The 20,379-nt window shown below is 38.9% G+C and overlaps 1 protein-coding gene across 2 annotated transcripts in view; it reads left to right on the top strand.

Annotated features, from left to right (window-relative positions):
• DLGAP1 (DLG associated protein 1) overlaps positions 1 to 20,379 on the top strand; it is a 432,610-nt gene that overhangs the window by 112,888 nt on the left and 299,343 nt on the right. Inside the window, exon 1 of one of the 2 annotated variants that reach the window (XM_037381360.1) lies at positions 4,681 to 4,779. The exons of the other annotated variant lie outside the window; for it this stretch is intronic. The gene's annotated coding sequence lies outside the window, so the exon portion shown is untranslated. Of the gene's footprint in view, positions 1 to 4,680; positions 4,780 to 20,379 lie in introns of those variants that run through there. 2 annotated transcript variants of the gene reach the window in all.

Below are 20,379 nucleotides of genomic sequence, written 5' to 3'. Positions count from 1 at the left end.
GCCATACAAGCTGCACTGGTAATATAGTCATTGTCTATGTGCAAATGCCTATTTAAACATAAGATGTGAATGGGCATCTTTAAAAATTAGAAGTTAGCTATTAGTTCTAAGAAGTGTGTGGTTGAACTAAATACATTTCATCAGATATTTTCTTGATAATAACATTTCATTGTGATACTAGTTAGACAGAGGATTAAGGACTGTGGCTTGGCCTCCATAATAGTATGGCATATATTCCAAATCCTATACAAATTTTGATTTTAAATACTTAAATACAAAAGTGAATATGTTAGTCCTCTGCTTTTTATCAGATGATACATTTTGTGTGTTTGGATCTCTGCTGCCCCATTTCAAAGTCCTTTTCAATATATTCACAATAATTGTACTCTAGAAATGTAATCGATGTGTGTATTATTGTCACTTCAGTCTTTCAGGGGTCTAGTTCAATAAACTGTCATTTCAGAAACCATTCTGAGTATTTTCCATTTTCCAATTGACAGTGCATCAATGAACTTTTTATCCTTACGCGCTCAGTAGCAGTGTACAAGGCTTTTGAGACAGCAAAAGTGTTTCCATCATCTTGTATATTCTTGCCTTGAAGTGACGATAGGGCTTCTGGTTTTGCAGTCATGAGAAAGGCTAAATGGGAATTTCTGGAGATAGGAGTTTACTAACTACAATATGGAAAATCTCTGCTCAGCAATGTGAGAAAAACACTTTAGCACATGTTCATAGGCAGAAAAAGAACAATATATCTGAAAGGTTCAGAATTATAGGGAAAAAAGAGGGGTTTGTTTTAGTGTTTCAGGTATTGTGAAAGGATACGAATTGCCATCTGACTGTTAAAACCTAATCAGAGACAGGAACAGGCATCGGCAAAAGCACCATTTTATCATCAGCACCGACAGGAACAGGCATTGGCAAAAGAAGCACCATTTTATCATCAGCACAAAGTAATTTAGACTCAGCAGATACTGATTCAACTGAAGCTGAAGATTCATGTAACTGCAAATAAATGTCTGCAAGATGACAGCATAAGACACAAGGCAGTCCCAGAGAGATGTTCATGAACAAGCAGTCAGAGCAAATACACCCTATAGGGTAAATATAAAGTTCACAGCTGGGAACTGTGGAAGACAAAGCAAAACATGAAGGCACAAAGTGCAGAAACTTCCAGCAAAAAATAATACATGTATGTAAGACATCAGTGGAAAGATGTTTTGCAACACAGAGCCAAACGAAGACATAAGCACTGGATGACAGCAAAGAAATACATCTTCAGCAACACAGAGAATGTCTTTGTATGCAGCTAGCTCCTGAAACATTCATACAAAACTTTAAAATGCCAGCATGTTAGTAATAATGGTCTGATCTATCCTTCCATTGGACAAATGTTTGAGAAGAGCAATGGAGATTTTCAGGAAACTTTTTTTATTATATCAATGGAGTCTTTGAGAGCATATCAGTCACCACAGTTTGTGTCTGAACTACAGCCAGCGAGTTTCTGGTGGGAAGGTAAATAGGGACTCTTGCGTTCGTAGTAGTTGTTACGGCTGAAAAAAGAGGGCCATCCTAACTGAATGCGAAAGAAGCTAAACCAAAGGCTGGTGTTGATACTTTGAGCTGTTAAAAAAACTGGCAGAAACCATTAGGCAATAATCAAAATTCTATAAATAGTTTTAGAATGTGATGTGCTTCAGTCTTCTATTGTTTTCTAGCACACCCAGGACAAAATTGTGTGCCTCTTGGTATGGTATCAGGAAGTAAAATTCTCACCCCTTTTACTTCCTCGGGCAAACTCAGCAGGTGTGGGAATACACTTTGGAAAAGCTGTTCAGATCCCTCTTTCCCTTCCAAAAACATTTAGTATCACATATGGCCATTTCAATGCAGATAAATAAACATAGTATTTAGACCTATGGATCTGAGGCAGAAGAATTATATTCCGGTTGTACTGTATGGCTGCAGCAATACTCTTGTGTATTGTGTGTGTATTGAGTGAATGTGTGAATTATTTGTAGCTCCATTATATTCCAAATTATTCAGCATTGCATAGTCAAAGCAATGCTGCCATTGGTTCTGTGGTGTCCTCAGTTCTGAGTATTTTTACAAATGATATCAAAAGTCTTGTTCAATATATTCTTGAGATGAGAAACACTAATGTAGCAATGACCTACAATTTTGTGGTTGCTTTTATTTGCTCTGATTTGATATTACATAAGAATTCTGTAGTTAGAAAGAATGCACGTTTTTGGGGGGGAGTATCTGACACTTTTAACTGTTAAACAGTCGTTTTCTTTCTGTAATCTCTTGCCCTGTTCACTCTCTAATTTTCCACGCTCTACATAAAATAAAAAAGGGTACTGTAGACATCATGCTCTTTGCCTGTGCAGCTATATTGCATTGATTAGGCAGCCACAGACTGTCCTGAGCAAGAAAGTGTCACTGGGAAAACCTGTGTTGTCATGTAGTTGTAAAGAGTATTATAATGATCAACAGAGGGCACAGTAAGCTTACAGAAGCAACAGTATGGTGTCTCTTACCTCTTCAGACCTTGTTTTACTAAATTCTCTGAAGTTATTTTGGGGACTTCTCATAATTTATTAGTCTCAGTAAGCTCCATGTTTGCTTTTGATTTATTTCTGATCCCTAAATTTGGGCACTTTATTGCAGTGTAGCAGTGATGGATATATGCATTTCTTTTTTGCTCATGACAATATTGCCAGCTCACTAGTATGTTATAGGTGCCTGCCTGAGGAACTAGTTGGCAATGATTCAGAGATCTTTTTCTTGCTATTCTGTACCAAAAAAATACCTTAGTATCTGAAGCTAAATTAATTCTCTCTTTTGATTAGCCCTAAGAAAGTAGGAGAAGGAGAGACTAAAACTTTCTGGAGTAGAGTTGCAAACACTGGCTGAGTAGATGCTTACACTTTCATGGCTGGAAACAGAACTGGTGAGACACAACTTCTGTGCAGTTTGGTGCCTGAGCTAAGAAGTCCTACCAGAACAGCCATGCTGCTTCCATTGTCTTCAACCATTGCACGCACAGTGCTGTGCCGTGTGGATTTTAGCCAAGGTAACTGCCCCATTGTCTGATACAGACACCTTCAGTTCGAGTTATAAATACCAACTTAATTTTCTCATAGCAGTGGTTAAATTGGAAGGGGTCATTTCTCCTGAGCTTGAGTCATGTTGAAGATATCCAAATGTGGATACCAGTCTTGTAAACCTAAGAATTAAAATTCTTGTGATAGTTCAAATGAAGATACAAACTAATCATAAACTTTAAATTTAAAAAAAAAAAAAAAAGTGACCTTTTCTTTAACTGACCCTATGAAAGCACAGCTGGAGAACACAGAGTTGACATTTACATTTATGCCAAGCTGGAATACTATACCAGGTACTCGGCTAGACATTTGGTCTGAATTCTTCAGTGTAATAGGGCTGCAGACTTCAGTGTAACATAGCTGCCGTCAGGGGAGAGGAGGAAGTGTCACTAGGTAAATGGTTAGCACTCGTGTGCCAGGAATAGATACACTGAGCACGCAAAAGGTTTTAGAACATTTCAAAATCTGCAAACATTCATTTATGTGGCGTTATATGTCAGAATGTAGGTGCTAAAATGATATATATACACTGGGAAAGGTTATGTTACTTCTAAGGGGATATGATAGTGCCTGGCAGGGCCTGTGAAATGCCTGTGAAAAGGAATTATGTGTATTCCTAAGGGTGACTGCATTAGTCTGGTGCTCAAAGTCACCAACAAGCTTAAAGGTAGCCTATGTATAGTTCTCAGCTCTATCTGAAAAGATGCAATGATTTTCACTGAAATGTTTAGCCTCTTCTTTCAATTCCTGTCAGCTGTTTGCTATATTGAATTTTGCACAATAAAAAGGATTTTTTTCAGGTACTGGAAAACTCTTCTTACAGTTGAAAGTATTTTAATGCAGAAAAAAAAAAAGAAGAGAAATGAACATTTGAATAACACTTGGTGGTATTTTGGTTTAATTTGGGAAATGTCTGATATTGTGTACATTAAAACACCTTGAGACTGATTTCAGCTGAGACTTTATGTGTGATGTTATGAGATCAGGGTGGGGGGGCCCTTTGGTTTTGCTTCCTGGAAAAGCATCTTGGTTTTTCTACTTCAGACCTTCATTTAGAGGTGAGAAACTGACACTATTACATTGTCTATTATTTTGTATATGCTAAATTCCTTACAAATATACCATCTGCAAGTACATCTTAAAGGTGCTTGGAAAGAAAACAAAATATAGTAAAAGATGGTCTGAAATAAAGATGACCTTTCTGTGTCAGACAGAAAGGGTGCTTTAAGTCATAAATATTCTAGTTCAGTTTTGCATATTCTAGACTTCATTGGAGTTCCATTCAGAAAGGCCAATTTTACATGCTGTAAGACTCGGCATATGTCAGTCAGTGCTGGATTCTCAGGGCATAATTCTGCTCAGGGTTGATAGGTGGTTACCAGAGAACTCAGAAAACTGCACATGTGAATCCAGAAGCAGAATTTGCCTTTAGTTGCAAGGCTTGCTTTTAGTCAGTGTCATAGGAGATAGCATTGTACCTCAGGCACAAAAATGTGACTGTTTAATGCTGGAGACAGATCTCATGCTTAAGCCCAGAATCTGAAGTATAACTCTTGTTTGTTTTTATTTTAGCAGGGAAAAAGAGCAATAATCCCAACTGGCAGTCCAAAAATAACCAGATTGGAGGGTGGAAGGAAAAAGAAGGAAAAGGGAAGAGAAAAATGGAGAGGTAAATTGTGATTCTGTAGCCACAATTCCCTTGCAAGGAGGAGCAGGGAGGAAGCATTTTGTCAGGAGTGTGTGGAAATACAGTGTTTCAGTGGTGTATGGTGACTCTGCAAACAAAGAGGAGAGACACCACTGCTGTGCCACAGCATTTGAAATGATTGATGAGATATGCGTAAAGAAAGGGGAGCATACCGTTTCCAGTTCCCTTCTGGAGATGTTAATATCTTGTGGTCAGTTGTCTCATAAATTTCCTTCAATACCTCCTGAATATGGTACTATTACTGCTTCTAGTAATTCACTATAATGTTATTTCTCCCCATTTCTTTGCTAACTCCTGGTGTCACAGAAATAGTTCTAGTCTAGGTGGTTCAAGCATCAGGAAAGACTGGTTCTTTCCAAAGAAAGAGTAGTGCAGCAGCAGATTTGTGTTTGTCATTCCTCTGTGCTTGATTAACAGATTGTTGGGTGTTGTGGATTCTGTGGGATAATAGCATGTTTAGGCCCTGATATGCTGATATTGTGCATTTTCTTCACGTTTATGCAAATTATAAACCTCAGCCAGAATGGAAGGAGTGTTGCGAGTCCTCAGATGGATCCTCTCATTTTTTTCTGATTCAGAAATGAGCTGTGATATATTATTTGGGGACTGGAAATGTGAAGGGCAAAAAGTAGAAAATATGAGACTCTAAAAGTGCTCTGAATCCATTTTTGATGTCTATTGCTTTTTTTCCTCAGGAAAATAAATTAAAATGTTTACTTCTTGAATATTTTAAAAATTCAATATATTCTTCCTGGAAAGTATTGCTGCTAGGTATTACATAGGCTGCCTTTTTAAAGGTTTGAACCATAAATACAACGCTGTGGGATATTTTACCTGTAATGCATAGTATTTCTTTAAATTATATTACTTTAATTTTATAGCTTTGTTTTATAATATAAGTTTTAAACTCGGACTTCCTCTTCTAAATTTTGTGTTAGCGATTGCAGTAAAAGGCCCTAGTTTCCACTGGCCATTTTTCTCCCCTGTTGTAAAAGAATAGATGGCAACATGTCATAATACTTCTTAATGCTGCCTCTTGTTTTACTGCAGAAGCACATGCAGAGCCCTGTGTCTGGGCTGGGATAAACCCATGCAACAGCACAGACTGGGAGGCCAAGTGGCTAGAAAGTAGCTTTGTAGCTGCTTGAAGTAGATATTGGTGGACAACAAGGTGTGCATGATTTTGCAGTGTGCCCTTGCAGCAAAGACAGGCAATCATATCCCAGGTAATGTTTGCAAGCACAGCCAGCAGGTCCTTCCCCTCTATTTGGCATTTGTGAGACCACATTAGGAGAACTACAATGAGTTTGGTGCTCCTCAGTAAAAGAAATACTTGGACATGCTGGGCTGAGTCCAGCAGAGAGCTACCAAGGTGGTCATGGGGCTGGAGTACATCTGAGGTTGTGCAAGGGGAGGTGGAGAGAACTGGGTTTGTTTAGGTTTGAAAAGAGATGGCTTATGGGAGGTCTTATTGCTGTCTTCAGGTACCTTGGGGCTTGCTGAGGAAACAGGGCCAGACCCTTCTCAGAGGTCTATAGCAAAAGGACCAGAAACCACAGAGAAAATGGAACACAGGAAATTCTGTATAAGTAGGGGTGGACGGAAATTATCAGAGGTAAAATCACTGGAGCAAATGTCCTGAGAAGTTGTGGTACCTCCATCCTTGGAGGTACGCAGAACTTGGCTGGACTTGCTTTTAGATGGGTGCTTGGACAAGACGAGCTCTAGAGATTGCTGCTAACTTAAATGGTTTTGTGCATACTAGTGAAAGGGCAAGAGGCAGATAAATTGGATTTCCAACAGAGCTATGTAGCACAGGAGGCATCTCCTTAGTTAGAATTGTTTGAATGGCTGTGTGTTTGATTTTGTTGGTTGTTTGGGTTTTTTTCTGAAACACTTCTGGGTCTTACTTTTACCTTAAGTAACTTGAGAATGTTTCTGTAGTTTCTCATTTTAAGATAAGTTTTGATTATTTGTATGTTTGTCAGTTTTGTAATCGTAACAGTAAATCTTTCTTACAATAACTCTAGCAACTGATAAGGACCTTAATGATCCAAAGCCCTGTTTCTTTGTAAGCTTTGATCATTGAAACAGATAACAAAATCAATTTCTGAATTTTTGGGTTTGACTTGGATACAGTCTGAAGATAGTAAAGATGTTTTACACTTATCTGTGTCTCAGTTTCTGCTTCAGGTGAGTTCTGCAATGTGTTTGAGCCTCTCCTTTCAGGAAGGGCTCTGGGCGTCTCTCTTGAGCTTAGTTCAGGACTGTTCATTCCTCCTGTAGTAGTCTCCTGGTATCCTTCTTTTCCCAGGAGCCCTCAGAGCAAGGTGTGAGCTATTTGAGCTATTTTGATGGAGGCAGCTCATCCATTGATCCATTGACGCAGGAGCCATACGGCGCTGTTATGCCCCAGCAGATCAGACGTTGTCCGTATGTGTATAGGTAACATGCCAAGAAATAAGTCGTCACTGCTGAACCAGCTTATCCCACTGTAGCCTGTTCCCTTTGAAAGCAGCATGTGGCAGGCAGGGCACCAGGAATGAATGGCAGGGATTAGCCTAGCAGTGGCCCTCCTCTCAAGGGGATGAGTGCGGGAACCCAAGTGCACATGTTGCGAAGTGCCCACAGGCTGGATTTAGTGTAGTGTCTATGTCCACGCTTACTAAGCCCCAAGCTTCTTAGGGCGACGATTGCAGCTGTGTGCATAGACACAGTCTATGTGTGCAGAAGACACAGTCACTTCACTGATGATGGCCTGTATAGGCTTTTGGTGTACCTGGCGTAACTGTGTGACACAGCTGAGGGCAGCAGTCAGGCACTGCTCTCTACACTGTTTCACTATTTTCTGCTCTTTTCCATTAAATAGCAATGGAAAGTGCTTGCTTGTGCTCCTGCTCCTGCTCCCACTAAAGTCTGTTGGTGGTGCTGGAAAAAGAGATAGATCATTCACCATGTTAGTATAACTTAGATTATCCTGAGAGGGGAAGAAAGAGAATTGAAAAAGTGAACTGAAAAGAGGGAACAACATGCAAAAATAAATTCTTTTTGTTTGATTTTGTAGTCAGCACCTCATTCTTTCTTGGATAAATTGGAATTAGAATTTTTAAATAGTAATTTAAAATGAAGTTTATATTAATCTCATATATAATCAGTCCTTAAAAGTATGTTAACTAGTAATACACTCAGAGAGATGCTAATGAATCGCCAGCTTCCTGAAATGTATATACCTCCTATGCACTACCCAGACTGCTGTAAAAGAATTGTGTCATCAGTTTGGCCAGCTGAGAAGGCATATGGCAAACTCTTTTATGATGCCTGTTATCTGTAATGATAGCTGTTTGTGTAGCTGTGCTGTTCACTGAATGAAAGCAGAACAGTAGTGCAGCAGTTGCTACTAAGTGGATCAAACTGCAAAAGGATAAAAATAAAAATAAAAATTGAAGACCAGCATTTTAGAAATGTGAGAAAAAGAAAAGCAGTGCAGTCACCCAGGGGAGTTTCTATAGCAGCAGTAATCTGAAACACCCAGGCATCTTGCCAAGAGCTCCAGTAGGTTGTTAATCAAAACTTCCAAGTCTCCTGCCAATGCAAAACTCTCTCAGCATCAGAAGGAAAAATGGTCATATAATGATGTGATACTTAACTTCCATAAAGAAATTATTAATTGTTTTGGTGAGGAGTATTCTTGTCCTAAGCAGATATTTTTTTCTTTTTCACCCTATAAAAATATCCTTCCCATTGCACTTTCAACTGAAGTAATGTATTTTTATACATAAATGCATTTAATTTTAAATAAACATACAGGATACTTACTGATACCCTAGAGAATATATTCTCTTTCATTGGCTGCAATTAGGTGTTCCAGTAGTAATATGCAAATCTTATAATTCTTCCTAGGAAGGGGGTAAGGTAGTTTTGAGAAGATTAAACAGGTGTCTGCATAAAGCAGGCACTTTAATTGCAACTTAAAATTCTGTATAAACGCTCCAGTTATCTATATAGTTAACAATAATATACAGCTTTGCTTTAGACATAAAATTAACTGAAAAATAACATCAGCCATTTCCTGTTTATAGGGGTAGTTGGTTTCTTGATACTATCGTACAGTAGGCATTTTTTTCAGCTGATGCTGACAAATCCCATTATCCAGGGAATGTTTTTATTGCGTAATCTTAGCATGGTGAAGGCAGCAGTGATTTCAGTCTTTTCCATCTCAATTTTCTGGGTGATGGATTTTTCAGTTTATTCAGAGTGGGAAGAAAAGGCAGCAGGACATAAAAAGGAAGTTACTCTTTGGCATGGTTTTCCCTTCCCGCTGCTCGGCTGGCAAGCCCTCAGTGATCCCAGTGTGGATGCCAGCAAGAGGCAGGAGGGAGGGCAGGAGGCAGCAGCTGTAACCACTGGCCATTCATACTGAGAGCGTTCCCCAGCACCTCACTCTTAGTTCTGCTGACGGTGGGGTGGGGTCGGCATTAATTTACATGATCTGGCATGTTTTGAGGGGAAATTCACTGTTAAGGAAATGGCTGAGACTACACAGTGATGCCAGTGAGCTTGGAGAGCTGTGTTTTTATAGGAGCTGTGCTGCCATAGAAACGAGAGACTATACCTAAGTGTTGGCTTTCTATGCAAATAGCCATAATTGCTTGTGGCCTGCCTATATCTTGGGGGAGAGAGAGATTTATGGGGGTTTGGAGAGGAGAAGTTCTCTCCCTGTGACCCTATTTCCCCAAGATACCATATGCCAACAGGATTATTTTAAGGGAACTACTAAGAATGTTAACGAAAGAGAGTATCCTGTGTTTTTTGTAGAATAACCCATGTCAGTTGATTTGGGGAAAAGCTTTCAGCAGTATAGTTTTCAGATGGAGCAGATGAATTTGGTGTGGCTGTGTATTGCTTTATAGGTCTCAAATTTCATGTTATAGTTATTATTTACCCCCTATATTTCTGCTTACCAGAATTCCAGATATTGGCAGTAGAGTGGTTAATACCAGAAAGATCCCTGTGTGACATGATAAATCAGTCTGTTACAGGCCAGAAGGCATACTTAATGGCCTTAAGCAAAATTGATGCAAAGTAATAAACCAAAAAAGCTGGCATGTGTAAACTGAAATACTTTAAATCCAGTAGGGACACTCTTTAACTCAGTAGTAGTTTGGCTTTAGTTTCGTTTGCTACATTTACACTATAGCCGTGTAAGAAGTGTACAGCTTGTCTTGGATCACTGACGCGTTTAGAGTGCTGAAAGAACCTACATATTTTAATGCAAACACAGGAGGAATAAAACTGAGGCCAACAACTTCATATTTCCTTGAAAATTAAGCTTTACCCAAGGGTCAGTAAATTAATTTCACCGTTTTGCCTATCCAACAACTCTGCTGAAAGGCACAGCTATATTCAGTGTCTGTCAATGTAGGTAGGTGCAAGGTGACATTAATCTAGTTAGGTAAAGTGACAGCTTTGATCATGAGTTTCAGTGCAGGCTGGAGACCCTGAGTAAATAGAATAGCGAGTGATCTTGAAAAGCCTGTGGTGGAATGTGTTTGGCTATGAATGAGTGCAGTGCTCTTAGTAATTGCAAACAGGATTAATTGCCCCATTTGGTTTGGACATTTTAGCTGTCCGAAAACTGGGCTTCTAGTCTGAGCTACTGTCTGGGTGCCTTTTCTAGCCACTGCAAAAGGAGTGATATGTCTTGTCTTAATGTGGCTAGGGGAAATTACTTGTGCTGAGTATCACACTAGAGTATCACTTGCTGAGTATGCTTTTAGGACCTGCAGTCCATCACAGGCTCCCCTACAAGTAGTGTGTGTCTTCATGTCTTGCGTTCTTCCTTCAATAAAGATGATCAAAAGATCACTTTCTGAAGAAAAAGGAAAGAACTGGATTGCAATTTTGTGTTCAGGATAGACTGCAAATGGTAATTTTAAACCCAAATCCATCAGTCATTTATGTAACAATTTAAATCATGCTTGTGATACTGGCAGTCCGCTTCTACAGCAGGAATTGTTGATCTGCTTCCTGCAAATATTTTGCCCTTTCTGAATTATAGTAAAATTAATTTACTGTCTAGTTCTTTTTCAAATGCTTGTGTCATACAAGCTGCTTTGTTAAAAATGGTGCAACCAAAGATTTTTGAAGGGATTTGAAAGATAGAAACTCTGTAAAAGAATTCAGCCTTCTAGGTGATGCTGGGTTGATTGATCTATGAAGACCATTTCTTCACGGTGGTCTTCTTTGTTTCCACTTCTTTGTGGAAACAGAAAAAAATAATTGGTACGGAAGTTCAAAGTTTTTCAGGTCCTCTTCAGTGGTGTTTTTCTAGAAATCCAATTACAAAAATTTCCTTTGTGGCAATGGATTTTTAATGACAAAAGTGCTTCATATTGGACTTGTTTTAATAAAATGCAGTAACCCCTGTGAACTTTAAATGTGATTTGAATTGCTGCTTCTTTTTTTTTTTTTTTCCTTAATCTGGCAGAAATTGATGGTTTGATTTTCAATTTTAAACAGCTGTCCCTTTTATGAGGTGTGAAGTGAGTTACAAATGTAAATTTCATCTAGGGAAAGTGCGTGAGTTTTCTACTGCAATTGGTCCTCTGGCATTGTGCCGCCAAATGGGGATAAATAAGGACATACAGGCTGAAGGAGGAACGGACCTTTGATATCAAACATGATTTGGTTTTAATGTCACAATTATTGTGGACCCTTGAATGATTGGATTTTAAGGGCAGTCTTACACGCATTGTGCCAGTGTTAGGAAGGAGGAGCGTGGGAAGGGCTGGAACATCACTGGGGATCAGTCACTTATCTCACAGGTGTTCCCAGCTCTTCCGTGAGGCTGGTAGAAACAAATATGTCACCATGATCTTTGGCTATAGGAAAAACAAGTTTTGTTCTGAGACCCACATTTAGAGTCATCACTGATTCATATAATTGTTTTACACATTTCAGCTGGGCTCCTATTCCCATAATTTGTACTAACAAGAAAATGAGTCTCTTTGACTCGCATTTAATATACCATTTCTTTTTTTCACGTTCAGCCCACATGGTGCTATGTCTGAATAAAAGCAGATTGGCTTCCTTTTTTATTCAGACACTCTGGCTAACCCTTGTATACATAAAAGAACTACATCAAAGTTACCACCCACTGAACATACACATTTTTTTCATGAATCAGGTCCAACTCCTGTTTAAAGGAAGCTGTTTAAAGGATTGGGTAGCTTTTTTGTATGTTACGCAGATTCCTTCCCACTTTACAGATTCGGCAACAGCTATTGTTGGGAGCTAAGAAGCCATTTTCCTACTAATTCAAGTGAAATATTAGTCCTGCTCCATAATAGCTTAGTGAGTGTTTACTGAATACTGAGGTAGTAAAGAACCACTAGAGATCTTGAGTGGAATATAAATAGATTACCTTTTATTGGGTCTCAATGAGAGGAAGCTGAGAAATATGCCAGCTGTTTAATTATTAACATTCCGTATAAATCAATAGCAAAATAGGCTTTGATGGTGATCTTCAAAAGGGTTTTAATCACTGCTCCCCTCAGATACAGAAAGTTAGCCTGGGCACGGAGGGGGTTAGCCTGTGTTACTCTTAACTGTACTGGAAGGTTACTGCTGTGATGTTGCTCTGACATTAATAGCAATATTTAAGATAGCACCACTCATTTAAACATATTGGCATTTGGGGCGTCGCATTGTTACCACATGGTACACCTGGATAATCCCCGAAGTGCAGCTGGCAGACTAATAAACAGTATTCACTTAAATCCCATTGAAACTAATTAAATTGTATGATAAAAGTGCAGATTTGGGGCCCATGTGATGCATGTGCATGGCACAGAGTGAAGTCAAACAAGTTCATGGTTCTGCTTTAGAGTGGTGCTTCCCTGCCACCTGCCAGGATAAAGATGAGCACACGGGGTCTTGGGGATACCTATAGAGCCTGATTCCTTCACAATCCACTTTCACAGTTTGGATTTGCACACTTTGTTTGGCATTTTATTTGTTATTGCAGAAAGGTATGGTATGTAAGCCCCTGGGGAGTGTATTCCCTCGTTTGTATACAGAAATTATTCTAAGTGTGGTGGGGTTGGGAGAAGGTGTGGGATGTGAAGCGGGGTGGGGCAGGGGGAGAACAGTTTAATGCAGGAACAAGTGGCATTGAGAGAAAATATAATTTTATAGTAGAAAGTACAGAGTAAGGGTTGCCAAACTTTCTGGCTCTTGAAGCCATGCTGCAGTGTGTGCGAGCCACAGCTTCCTGATGGACTCCCTATAGCTATCCAAAATAGGATCTTCCGCTATTCATGCTCTAAGTCCTCACTCCCTCATTCCATATTTCTGCTTTTTAAACTAAATCCATGTCCGCCCACCTTCCGGCTGCTCTAACACTGTATTGCCTGCTCTGCTTCTTATCCCTAACATACAAGCTGTACTCATACCAGGTTGAGAATGCTCTAGAAATGCCTCCACCTCTAAGCATTTCTCTTACAACCTGTGCAACCAGTTGCACAGCTCCTTCACCTCAGCATCTCAGATCTGCAAGATGGACTTAGGGCTGCAGCTAGAGCTGTGCTTCCAGTTTGTGCTGTAGTATCTCTGCAGTCATAGCTAGTCTCTGGCTCTGAGGTCTTGTATGCTAGCCCAAGGTGCTCAGCCTGGTCTGTGGTGTGCCATGCGGGCTCCCAGGATGGAGGGAGGCGCGCTGCTTGTGCTCTGACCCTGCTGTCAAAAGAGCTGTGGTAGAAAGGCACTCCTTGCAAGCTGTGCCCCAGCACTATGCTCCCCACTTTCTCATGTTGCCCAGTGCGACTAGTTGGGTGATGGTCTGCTCTAAGAATGCCGCTTTGTATACGGAGTCTTTTGGGGGAAAACAAGGCAGAGGAAGGGTGGGGAGGGTAGCAGCTGACATCTGTGAACCACAGCTAGTAATCCAGCCGGTGGATGGATTTCCTTTCAGTGTCACCAAATGACTTGGAGGTGGGCTCGCTGCTGATGTCATTAGGCCATCTGGTTTGTCTCATGGGTCATGTAAAGACATCAGCCACTGGGTTTTCTGATTTGTGTGTGTGTGTGTGTGATGATGCAACCTAAACTGAACCAGTATATATAACTGTTCGTGTAGTCAATTATACTATCTTAGCAGCTCTGACAGATACTATTTAAGCTATAGCTTATGTTGTTATTTTCTAATCCATCTGTTTCAAGGAGTTAGATGGGAAATACTTGAGTAGTTTGAGAATCTGATCTGCAAAACCCTTATTTTTAAGTTCACGTGCTTTATACCGTACATGCAATTTGCTTAGCAAGATTGCTTTTCCTTTGGTTATTTTCTGGTATATATTGCTGGTCATAGGAAAATATATTAGTTTTATTTTGGTAAACAAACCTCTAACAACCACACTAAAATGTCAGAGTTCATTCTTTTCTTCCTTCCCTTACCTGCCCATACACATGCTTTGCTCTTGCTGTTGCAGGGCCTCCTTCGATTCAGCAAATAAGTGGACGTCTTCCACTGCTCATGCCAGCATGTATTGCTTGGTGCGGGGTTAATAGTTCACACTTACTGCTATTTTACTGCCTATTGCAAAGTCAACGTGAGCCTGTGCAGACTCTGTCTCTGCAGCTTCAGAATTTGAGCTCTATTTCCTGCTTCCAAATGTGTGTCTGTCTCTTGAAAGAGTAAAGTACTTCTGCCAGGATGACAAGATTTCATACACTGAGCCATCCCAGACCATTTTACCGTAATCTCACAGTAATAAATCTTCCAAAGAAACATTCTCCTCTAGATGTTCTGCTAATGTACATGGTGTTTGCTAAGGAAAATGGTTTAGTGCTGTGAATCATTTTATTAGAGTTGTATCATTTTTCCACAAGAGAAACTCAGAGAATTATTCATTGATACGAAATAGCATGAAATGAAATCCAGTTTCTTGGGGTTTTTTCTTATCATTATCTTAAATTTCACTCTTTTAAAAAGATACTTTTCAGTTTTTCTGTTCATTAAGTCATACTTGGAAGTGACTTATCTTTTCCATTTTGTGCCCTTTGCTTTTTCCTTTTAGGCATTTTTACTACAGATAACAGCATAATTTAGTTCAACTTATTATAGGATGTTGTTATACTGATAGTTACACAACATTTTTTAAATCCCACATTGGGTCACTAAATTGACAAAGCTCAACAACAAGTCATTTGGGAAGACATATTACTGGTGTCTTCGTGAAACCTCCCAAACTGATGAAGTGAGTTCACAGGTAGATTTGCTTTTTCCCTTGTATTTCCTAAATCAGTAATTTGGAGCAGAGTAGCATAGTGACTCGTCCCACAGATGGTTTTTCATTTTGTACCATTTGACCAGACTAGCTCATTTTACTGAAAGGCTTGATAAATAGTATCCAATGCACTAATTAGTCAAATCAATGAGAGTTGGAGCAGTTCCAGCTGTAAGGGATTGGTTTAGCAAGTATATCTTACCCCGAGGATGTCCAAGCAGATCCTGAACTATGTAAAACAAATGGTCAAAAGCAGTGCATGGAACAGTACATGTTGTTGTTTTTCAATAAACGATTGTTAATGGAACTGTATTTCAGAATGGTATTTAAATTGGCCATCACCTTTTATAGAAAAGAACGATTTTTCATATCCTCAAATATTTAGCAGTCTGTGAGTCAGTCAATCATCATCTGAATCATTTTGTTTCATTTTGTATCCTGGAACTGCAAAACTTTAGGAAAATTGCACAATTTTAGAATAAAAATGCAAAAACAAATCTTAGAGAAAGTGCTTCTCTGTGGAAAGTTACTCCTCAGTTTGTGCCCTGTTACATAAACTTTTTGCCTTAAGGCTGATCTGTTCCTTTTTTCAGCACACCTGAAAGATTGCTTTCATGCGTTATATCTTCTGAGGTGCTTGCTGATATTCAGGATACCATACTGCTTAGTGAAGGGGGGGGGCGGTTCTGGTTAAATTAGTAATGATTCACCAGATTTCTTTGTTCCTTTTTTTCCAATCCATGTCTTTTTCTGGCATCTGTAGGAGTATGAAAAAGGTGTCCCTTTCCTTGGCAATCATCAGCATTGTACTGGCATTACTAAATTTCCACCGGTTTTTGTAACTGGAGTTCTGGCATGCTGTTATGGCTGTTAAAACTGGATTGATTCATATGCTTTTCTTTAGGGCTTTTCACAGGCTTGTGAAATGGCTTACCTCTTAGCATAGCCTATTTATCCTTTCTTTGGCTGGTGCTAAACCAGTTGTATCTTGATTAATCCAATATCGATATCTAAATCTGAAGTCTGAAAATAAAAGTGGAGATTTTATTTAACTTGAGCTAAGAGCTAAGTGTCTAGTCAAAGGTAGTTGCTTAAGGTATCTTTGTAGGCAGCAGTGAGAAAAGGACAATGACAAAGTAGGATTCTTCTCATTTTAAAGTACTTTCATAATTTACAGGATATAGAGATGCCTGTTTCTCTCCATTTTCTATTAAGGGAGCCCAGCTTAGACAGAATGCCAAGTTCCAAGATCAGTGATACCAATATAACCTGTATTTCCATATTTCTTTTGGGTGTGCTAGACTGAATTGTACAATATGTACCTGGGCATCATTGTCTGACCAAGACTGGCATATTTTCTTGCTTCTATAGAAGAAGTAACCCGGTACATCTAGAACAGTTGATTAATGGATGCAGTTTCAAAAGCAGCCTGGTAAAGACATTGCACTGTAAATCTACTCTTGTAAATCATATCCATCTGCAGCCTTTTTCTACCCTATTGATAAATGCTGTTGTTTGTAGTGAGAGGTGTAACATGGATTGTTTAAACTTCTGGAATCTGGTTGCAGTTTTTACTGTTTACTCTGTAATGCCTAGTACATTTTTGGTACTGTGAAATATTAGTAGCATCTGTTGGATGCAGGAGAATAGGGCTACCAGCACTGTAAGGTGGTCAAAGATGCTTTTTCATTCTGTGCTGTGGAAACAAGTGCTTGCTGTCCCCTCGGTTATAACAGGTTGCTCCTCTCTCTCTCTGCTACTGAATGAAATGTTCATGGCCACACTCTGCACATGGCTGGCACACACTTATTTTTAGGCAGGTGATTTGCCCCATTGAAATGGTTAGATCTCTGGAAGTTTAAAACTAACATTGCATGTAGAGCCATTTGACAGACTGGTACACAAATTAAAACTGCCCAGCTGTGAATACGCAAAACTGTGGATAGGAAACCCTTGCAAAATGGCTTGTTTAGCTTCTGCATGCACTTCTGGTAGCTGTGGCCTACATGTTACTGACCTGTGCAAAAGAGCTGCATGGAGGCATGTCTAGCTTACTGAGCAAAGAACCGGTATTTAATATGCTGTATGGTAGTGCTGCCTTACTGTTGCTGGTTAGATGCAAAGAAAGATATTTTCAGTACACTAGAGGCAAAGTAGCCTGAGAATGTTGGCTGTCCCTTACCATAGCTGGAAATATGGTAAAAATTATCACTGCTTGCATCTTTTAATCAGTAATTTTATTTTCAATGAACGTAATTATTTCATTTCATTTACTATCATTGAAATATTCAGAAAACATTCTCTGGTTCTCTCATGTGAAAATTCACATCCTTTTACACAGTAGCTAAACATAAATTTTTTTGCAAAGAGTATTTTAAATGTCTCGCTTTGACTTCTTTATTTGTCCAGGCTATAAGAATCATATTTGCATAATTATCATCAACTGTGTTTCTATGTTTCCTTCAATATTTGACATATAACAAATATGACCTATGAACAGTATTTATATAAATAAATATTAATAAATAATAAATGAATAAATATACTTCATATTCCCACTTAAAAGCAAAATTTAATGTTGATTTTATTATTTTCTTTTTATTTTTCCTTTAAGTTGCAATAGATTGTATCACATTTCTTAAAATACTTGACCAAAGCATTTAAACCTTTTTCTTTTTTTTTTTGTAATATTTATTCTACATACCTCCTTTTATGCTTAGGTGTGGAAGCATGATGTATATTTCTCTGATCTGAATACATTAACTTCTTCGACATAATTGGTAATCGCACAAATATCTTAGAAGCTTAGACAGTTTTATTCATTTATAGATGTAACAGATGACTTTAGGTGAATAGGTCTGAATAAAAGGATTTTGGAAATGCTTTATCAACTTAGTCCACTAAGAAAATTTGCACACAAATACAACCACAAAAAGATGCACATAAACAGAGAGTCGCATATATCTACGTATGTGCATATATGCACAAATCTAAAGCATGTAAAAATAGTTTGAAATAGAAGAAAAAAATAGTTCAAAATCAGAAAACAGCACATTTACACTGGCTTTACGAACGGAGGGAGAACTTAAATACCAGGAATATATGTCATATGCCATTTGCTAACTTTATTTTTAGAAAAAAACAAATGGAGAACAAACCCCCTAATTCCATCGTGTCAGAATATATTGATATCCAGTTGTGTGATAAATGTCTTTCACTTCTCGAGTACTTGCCACTAGAGTTTACCAAGTGGTTTTAGCAGTGACTTGTCCTATGTGTACTAGCCACTAGAGGGGGAATGAGACACATGTTTTGTCATGAAATTTTGCCGATATTTGGTTGCAGAAGTCGAGATTCTAGAAAATTTTCTTCACTTGTAGTCTGTGTAGAGCATGGCCTTATAGCTACTCATCTGCAGTATCATAACTTTGTGTCCTCCAGGTCTAATCCTCATCTCAAATTCATAGAATCACAGAACAAATTACGTAGATAAGGACCCCTGGAGGTCATCTGGCCCAAATACTCCGGCCCTTAATGTGAGGCCAGCTTCAAAAAAACCCCAAAAAACTTCCAAGCTTCAGTAGGCTGCTCAGGCCTTTGTTCAAGCAGGTTTTAAGGGTCTGCAAGAATGGAGATTCTGCAGCCTTTCTGGCCAAACCTGATCCAGGATTTGACCACCAATGTTTGCAGTTCATATTTTTTTCCTAAAGTTTAGTTGGATTATCTTTTGTCACATCTCATATCTGTTGCCTTGCAACCTTTCATTAAGCACCACTGAGGAGAGGCTGTCTTTGTCTTCTCTACACCTTCCCACTGATTAGTTGTATACTACTGTAATATCCATCCTTAACCTTCTTTTCTTAAGACTGAAGAAACCAGTTCCTGCAGAGTCTCCTTGTACGTCATCTGCTCCAGGGCCTTGGTCATCTTGGTAGCTCTCTGCTGGACTTGATCCTGTATATTAATGTCCTTCTGGGAAACCCAAAACCAGACAGTTCTCACAGTATGGTCTTACAATTGCCAAGTAGAGAGGAAGAACCACTTTCCTTAACCTGCTTGCTATACTTGTTACCATAGGCAAGTAAGCAAATTTTTGTATCTCTCTACTACTCCACGTCTCTATTTCTTGCTTCTACTTTCTGTTTGATCCTTAGTCTTCTCCAAAACTTTGAGCCCACCCTGGCTTTCACTGTTGGCTTTTTTCATGCTTCTGTCCTCCATATTATCTTCTCTCTGCCTATGTCCAGATTCCCCTTCCCGCTTTCTTCCTGCACCGTTCTCCATGTGAAGAACAGTCATCATTGTATGTAAATGCTTCACGTATAAATAGATTCATGTTAGACATTGTCAAGGAATAAGAGGCCTATTTCAGATGTATGAAAAATCAGGTCTGAGTTTTTCAGAGTTGTTGGCATCCTACTACAGTTTTTCTCTTCAAAATAAAAGCTTCCATTGATTGCCATCAGTGGTAGCTGCAAGCACCCTGCTATGTGAAATGCAGAATGAATACAGCTGTAGAGATTGTATTTCACCATATTTTGCATGAAATTGTTTACCAGTTCTCTGGCACAGTTCTTGCTGCTTTGTTCTCAATGAGGTGCACAGGGTTCTGTCAGAGGAATGGGATTTATTCTTTCAAATCATATACACAGAATAGATTTATATGGATATATAAACAGATTTATGTAGTTTATATGGAAGCATTCAAAAAGATTGCTGAAATGAATGGAATGTTTCTATGAGGCTGAGATGTACTAGAATGTTATCACAGTATTTTCAATTTTTTCTGTACAGAACTCCACCCATTTCCCTGGCCACAAGGTGAAATGGCGTTTTTTCCCTACCTTCCATACTGTGTAGCCAAGTGGAACATCTATTTCCAGGCAGGCAGAGATATGCTTAGGGCATGGCTTAGAGCTAATGCAGGACTTCTCTGGATAAGACGCATAAAGGCATATAGAATGCTGTTATTTGAACATCGTCTCTAAACATAATTGCAAAAATTGCTAACACTACAAATTACCATTCAGTCACATTCCATTAGAGGAGTTCAGTAATTCTGCCATAGTTTTAAGGATCTTTTGAGATGACCAGATGAATCTTTTCCTCTGATGGTCTGCAGCACTGAGTCCTGAGTTAGACTCTTCCAGTACAAACACTAGGTGAATTTAGTCCTATAGTCTCAAGAAAAGAACAGATGAGGTAGGCAAGCAAGTGAAATTCTCTGTTTAAGTGGTTTAAAAATCCTTTTTAAAAGTGAAAATAAAATACCTGA

This window comes from Falco rusticolus, chromosome 3 (genome assembly GCF_015220075.1).
Source record: "Falco rusticolus isolate bFalRus1 chromosome 3, bFalRus1.pri, whole genome shotgun sequence".
NCBI classification, from domain to species: Eukaryota; Metazoa; Chordata; class Aves; order Falconiformes; family Falconidae; genus Falco; species Falco rusticolus.
The sequence above is the reverse complement of the archived record's forward strand: the minus strand, read 5'-3'. Positions and strand labels throughout refer to the sequence as shown.